Genomic DNA, 6,849 nt, shown 5'->3' with positions numbered 1-6,849 from the left:
TAATACTGGCTTCATAAAATGAGTCTGGAAGTTTTCCTTCCCTTTCTATTTCTTGGAATAGCTTGAGAAGGATAGGTATTATCTCTGCTTTAAACGTCTGGTAGAACTCCCCTGGGAAGCCATCTGGTCCTGGACTCTTATTTGTTGGGAGATTTTTGATAACCGATTCAATTTCTTCGCTGGTGATGGGTCTGTTCAAGCTTTCAATTTCCTCCTGATTGAGTTTTGGAAGAGTGTGGGTGTTCAGGAATTTGTCCATTTCTTCCAGGTTGTCCAATTTGTTGCCATATAATTTTTCATAGTATTCCCTGATAATTGTTTGTATCTCTGAGGGATTGGTTGTAATAATTCCATTTTCATTCATGATTTTATCTATTTGGGTCATCTCCCGTTTCTTTTTGAGAAGCCTGGCTAGAGGTTTGTCAATTTTGTTTATTTTTTCAAAAAACCAACTCTTGGTTTCATTGATCTGCTCTACAGTTTTTTTAGATTCTATATTGTTTATTTCTGCTCTGATCTTTATTATTTCTCTTCTTCTGCTGGGTTTAGGCTGCCTTTGCTGTTCTGCTTCTATTTCCCTTAGGTGTGCTGTTAGATTTTGTATTTGGGATTTTTCTTGTTTCTTGAGATAAGCCTGGATTGCAATGTATTTTCCTCTCAGGACTGCCTTCGCTGCGTCCCAAAGCGTTTGGATTGTTGTATTTTCATTTTCGTTTGTTTCCATATATTTTTTAATTTCTTCTCTAATTGCCTGGTTGACCCACTCATTCGTTAGTAGGGTGTTCTTTAACCTCCATGCTTTTGGAGGTTTTCCAGTCTTTTTTCTGTGGTTGATTTCAAGCTTCATAGCATTGTGGTCTGAAAGTATGCATGGTATGATTTCAATTCTTGTAAACTTAGGAAGGGCTGTTTTGTGACCCAGTATATGATCTATCTTGGAGAATGTTCCATGTGCACTCGAGAAGAAAGTATATTCTGTTGCTTTGGGATGCAGAGTTCTAAATATATCTGTCAAGTCCATCTGATCCAATGTCTCATTCAGGGCCCTTGTTTCTTTATTGACCGTGTGTCTAGATGATCTATCCATTTCTGTAAGTGGGGTGTTAAAGTCCCCTGCAATTACCACATTCTTATCAATAAGGTTGCTTGTGTTTATGAGTAATTGTTTTATATATTTGGGCGCTCCGGTATTCGGCGCATAGACATTTATAATTGTTAGCTCTTCCTGATGGATAGACCCTGTCACTATTATATAATGTCCTTCTTCATCTCTTGTTACAGCCTTTAATTTAAAGTCTAGTTTGTCTGATATAAGTATGGCTACTCCAGCTTTCTTTTGGCTTCCAGTAGCATGATAAATAGTTCTCCATCCCCTCACTCTCCATCTAAAGGTGTCCTCAGGTCTAAAATGAGTCTCTTGTAGACAGCAAATAGATGGGTCTTGTTTTTTTATCCATTCTGATACCCTATGTCTTTTGGTTGGCACATTTAATCCATTTACATTCAGTGTTATTATAGAAAGATATGGGTTTAGAGTCATTGTGATGTCTGTATGTTTTATGCTTGTAGTGATGTCTCTGGTACTTTGTCTCACAGGGTCCCCCTTAGGATCTCTTGTAGGGCTGGTTTAGTGGTGACAAATTCCTTCAGTTTTTGTTTGTTTGGGAAGACCTTTATCTCTCCTTCTATTCTAAATGACAGGCTTGCTGGATAAAGGATTCTCGGCTGCATATTTTTTCTGTCTAGCACACTGAAAATCTCGTGCCAACTCTTTCTGGCCTGCCAAGTTTCAAAAGAGAGATCAGTCACGAGTCTTATAGGTCTCCCTTTATATGTGAGGGCACGTTTACCCCTTGCTGCTTTCACAATTTTCTCTTTATCCTTGTATTTTGCCAGTTTCACTATGATATGTCGTGCAGAAGATCGATTCAAGTTACGACTGAAGGGAGTTCTCTGTGCCTCTTGGATTTCAATGCCTTTTTCCTTCCCCACTTCAGGGAAGTTCTCAGCTATTATTTCTTCAAGTACCCCTTCAGCACCTTTCCCTCTCTCTTCCTCCTCTGGGATACCAATGATGCGTATATTATTTCTTTTTAGTGTATCACTTAGTTCTCTAATTTTCCCCTCATACTCCTGGATTTTTTTATCTCTCTTTTTCTCAGCTTCCTCTTTTTCCATAACTTTATCTTCTAGTTCACCTATTCTCTCCTCTGCCTCTTCAATCCGAGCTGTGGTGGTTTCCATTTTGTTATGCATTTCGTTTAAAGCGTTTTTCAGCTCCTCGTGACTGTTCCTTAGTCCCTTGATCTCTGTAGCAAGAGATTCTCTGCTGTCAGCTATACTGTTTTCAAGCCCAGCGATTAATTTTATGAGTATTATTCTAAATTCACTTTCTGTTATATTATTTAAATCCTTTTTGATCAGCTCATTAGCTGTTGTTATTTCCTGGAGATTCTTCTGAGGGGAATTCTTCCGCTTGGTCATTTTGGATAGTCCCTGGCGTGGTGAGGACCTGCAGGGCACTTCCCCTGTGCTGCGGTGTATAACTGGAGTTGGTGGGCGGAGCCGCAGTCAGACCTGATGTCTGCCCCCAGCCCACCTCTGGGGCCACAGTCAGACTGGTGCGTGCCTTCTCTTCCCCTCTCCTAGGGGCGGGATTCACTGTGGGGTGGGGTGGCCTGTCTGGGCTACTTGCACACTGCCAGGCTTGTGATGCTGGGGATCTGGCGTCTTAGCTGGGGTGGGTAGGCAAGGTGCACAGGGGCAGGAGGGGCAGGCTTAGCTTGCTTCTCCTTAGGTGATCCACTTCAGGAGGGGCCCTGTGGCAGCAGCAGGGAGTCAGATCCGCTGCCGGAGGTTTGGCTCCGCAGAAGCGCAGAGTTGGGTGTTTGCGCGGAGCGAGCAAGTTCCCTGGCAGGAACTGGTTCTCTTTGGGATTTTGGCTGGGGGATGGGCGGGGAAGATGGCGCTGGCGAGCGCCTTTGTTCCCCACCAAACTGAGCTCTGTCGTCCGGGGGCTCAGCAGCTTTCCTTCCCTTTGTCCTCCAGCCTTCCCGCTTTCTGAGCAGAGCTGTTAACTTATGACCTCCCAGCCGCTAAGTCACGCTTGCTGTCGGAACACAGTCCGTCAGGCCCCTCCACTTTTTGCAAGCCAGATTCGGGTGCTCTGCTTGGCCGGCGAGCCGCCCCTCCGCCCCGGCTCCCTCCCGCCAGTCCGTGGAGCGCGCACCGCCTCGCCGCCCTTCCTACCCTCTTCCGTGGGCCTCTCGTCTGCGCTTGGCTCCGGCGACTCCGTTCTGCTAATCCTCTGGTGGTTTTCTGGGTTATTTAGGCAGGTGTAGGTGGAATCTAAGTGATCAGCAGGACGCGCGGTGAGCCCAGCGTCCTCCTACGCTGCCATCTTCCCTCTCGAGCCTATTTACATATTTTTAAATATGACTATGAAATATAAAGGTGTCTTGGAATTTTACATAATTATAATCTATTTGTCAAATACATCGTTTTCTCAAATACAGTTTCAATTAGAATTTTAAGGCCCAAAATATCATATGTTGATTATAGAATATCATTTATATGATCTTTGTACTAGATATAATTGATTTACATTGCTTTTAATTTGTTTTAAATATCTTTATTACTAATGTATTTATTTTATTTTTATTTTTACTATTTGTAACCACTTCAGGTCATCTGAAACTTTAGATGGTGTGACTTTATATAAGTTTGTTCACACAGTTGTTGTTTTTTTAAGTTTATTTACTTATTTTGAGAGAGAGAACAAGCAAGTGGGAGAGGGACAGGGAGAGAAAGGGAGAGAAAATTCCAAGCTGTCTCTGCATTGTCAGCTGAGCCTGATACCAGGCTCCAACTGTGAGATCATGACCTGAGGCAAAATCAAGAGTCCGTTGCTTTAACCAGTCTTGCCACCCAGCTGCCCCTGTTCATACAGTTTCATGTGGCTAAAGAAACAGAGGTCCTCAGAGAATAAGAATCTACTAGTGTGTGTGCCAACTGTTCCACCATTTTGTTAGCTAGGTCACAAGGGGAAGTTTACACAACTTCTAAGGGGTCTGAAAGCTCTCAGCAGGAGGGAGGAAAGGAAGGGACAAAAGCAGGGAAAGAATGTGTTTCATTTTGCACAACCAGAAGTTCCAACCAGTCTGAGGTGGTTTGGTGCTGAGGACCTAAGCAGAACCCCCTTCACAGTTGTCCTGAAGTTACTTATAGCTCATTATAATATTATGATCTCCTCCTATGGGCAGAGTTTTCTGCCATTTTTTGAACAGAAGATGTATGTGCCAGCATGTTGACATGCTAGGCATGCACAATTGAACCAAGATGCCTGTGCAAGCCTCCTGCCCCTGCCCTCTAGTATAACTCTGAATAAAAGCTTACTATACTAACCCTACAGGGAGACAGTACTTTGAGAGATATCTCCTGATCTCCTCACTTGTAACAAGTAATAACAAGTTATTTGCTTTCAAAACTTCCATGAAAAAATTGATGTATCCCAAGTTGTGAGCCCCTTGAGTTTGGTTACAATTTCTGTGAGAATCTTTGTTGGGGTAATACAATTTCTCTATATATGTCTCATGAAAAAAAGTAACAGGTACAAATATTTATGTATAAGTATCTGTGAACAATTGCTGATAATAACAAAGGAATTGGAAACAATTTAAATGTTTATTAAAACAAATTGTTAATTAAATTCTGGTATATTATGCATTCACCACCTTTGCTAAAGATATATGTTTACAAATATCACTATGTGTATGCAGAGAGACAGAGAGATTAGAAAACAATATTTTGATAAACAATATAAATATGTTGTTTTTATATACTGTTTACCAATAAGTGGTTAAATTATGTATGTATAATGTAAAAAACTGGGCCATCTCGGGAGATTATCTCTAGAGATGAAAGCTGATATTAAGAAAACATCATGGTAAACACACACACACACACACACACACACACACAGAGCTTCTCCTTGGTAATACACCCTGAGTCTCCAGACAGTGATTATTGTTCTTTGTTATTCTGAATACAATGACAACTCCTGTATCCCAAAAGGAAATCGAGCATTCAAGACTTTAAAGAAATCTGTTGCTACTTATTCTATCTAGACACAGAGCCATTCCACAGTTTTCACATATGTTAAATCCTATTACCAATTCTATCTTCCTACTGTACAGATTGTGCTTACTAATAACTGCAATTTTTGACTTCTGCACCTATGACTCTCTTAGCACCACACCGCCTCTTTTGTTTAAATTCCTCCAGACGTAGTATCTGATGGGGTTAAAAATCGCCATTGAATACATTGTTTTCACAAGATACCTTATCACGATATAATAAGCAGACCAGAAATGCCTGACTTCATTCAAGTTTTGATCTCTGTCTCTAAGATTTGTGTACAAAAAATGAGGTCCCATGGGATGTAATCATAGCAGAACCTTTATTTTCATTCTGTCACATTCTTTAAAAATATTCTGTAGATATCTCCTCTACCCCTGGATAAAAACTTGAGCAAATCTCATGATTTTCCAGTATCCTCTTAAGGAATTTAGAATTTTCTATCACTTTATGTCAGAAAACACAGGCTTGATTTAGAAATAATCTTATATACACTTTGATATTATTATTCAGCTCTTCAATCCGAATTGAACAAGTTAGACTTATTTTTTTGTCCTTCTCCTAACTAGTGCAAGTAAGAAAAGGCAGGTTTTCTGCCCTTTAAGAGGAGCAAATACTTGGAGCCTTCATTCTTTCTTGCTTTCTTTGTTTGCCACTCATTAGCTGCTATTTCTGACCCTCCAGGATCAGAGCAAAAATGAAAAAGAAAGGTAAAGGGACATAGGGAAATTTCTACTTGGTAGCTCCTCTTGTGAAAGAGCTTAGCACACTGTGTGCTTGGCAAAGTTCACTCCTTCTCTCACATATCCACTCTGGGCCTATCAACTAAAACTCCATTGACCTGATGTTGACCATGATGGTCTTTCAGCTGGGAATTCTTTTCCCAAGTGTGGCTTTCCAGCAATCCACTCCACACAATTTCTATGTCTTCCCTGAAGACAACATTTTTGGCTTGAGTAGGACTTAATTCCATCCTGGCTATCTCCCAAATGGACTACATGTGGTCCATAGGAAACATTTATACAATTTTTGGCCTGATAAAATAAGAGAGCACAGGCTAAATGCAACACAGAAGCATCTTGTCCCTTACTCCAGTCATTGGAAAAGCTAGTCAAAATATTTCATTCTCTATTTTCCTTTTTGAAAGTCACAATCTTGGTTAATGAAAATATCTGTATTAGTTTCCTAGTGTTAGCTTTGCGCAGTGGCAGTATCGTAGCCAATGAGGTTTATCCAAGGCGCGATTATTGCTGATAGTTTCCTAGTGTTAGTGAACACTGCACCACAAATTGGGTGGCTTAGAACCATAGAAATTTATTGTCTCACTACCCTGGAGGATAGAATTCTGAAACTGTGGTGTTGGACGGGTCATGTTCCCTCTGAAACATTTAGGGACAATCTATCCTTGCCTTTTCCTACCTTCTGGTAGTTTGCCAGCAATCCTTGGCATCCCCAGACTTACAGCTTCAGCACATCAATCTCCGCCTGTGTTATCACATGACAGTCTTCCATCCTGTGGTCATATGTCCCTCTTCTCTTCATATAGTGAAGAGAAGTGAATTAGAACCCACCTTGATGACCCCATCTTAATGTGACTACATCTGCAAAAGACCCTATTTCAAACAAAGTCACACCCATAAGTACCTGTGGTTAGGATTTCAACATAACTTTTTGGAGACTCAATTCAACCCATAACAACATCTAACTAAGCTC

At 41.0% G+C, this 6,849-nt stretch overlaps 1 non-coding gene across 1 annotated transcript; it reads left to right on the top strand.

Moving 5' to 3' along the window:
- The first annotated feature begins 6,329 nt into the window (after window positions 1-6,329).
- On the top strand, window positions 6,330-6,474 carry LOC121041168 (U4 spliceosomal RNA). Its single transcript, XR_005795595.1, has one exon. It is a non-coding gene; the product is annotated as a U4 spliceosomal RNA (small nuclear RNA).
- The last annotated feature ends 375 nt before the right edge of the window (window positions 6,475-6,849 follow it).

The sequence above is a fragment of the Herpailurus yagouaroundi genome, unplaced genomic scaffold, assembly GCF_014898765.1.
Source record: "Herpailurus yagouaroundi ecotype Mexico unplaced genomic scaffold, PumYag 182, whole genome shotgun sequence".
Taxonomy (NCBI): Eukaryota; Metazoa; Chordata; class Mammalia; order Carnivora; family Felidae; genus Herpailurus; species Herpailurus yagouaroundi.
Note: the sequence above shows the minus strand (reverse complement) of the source record. Positions and strands in the feature narration are given on the sequence as shown.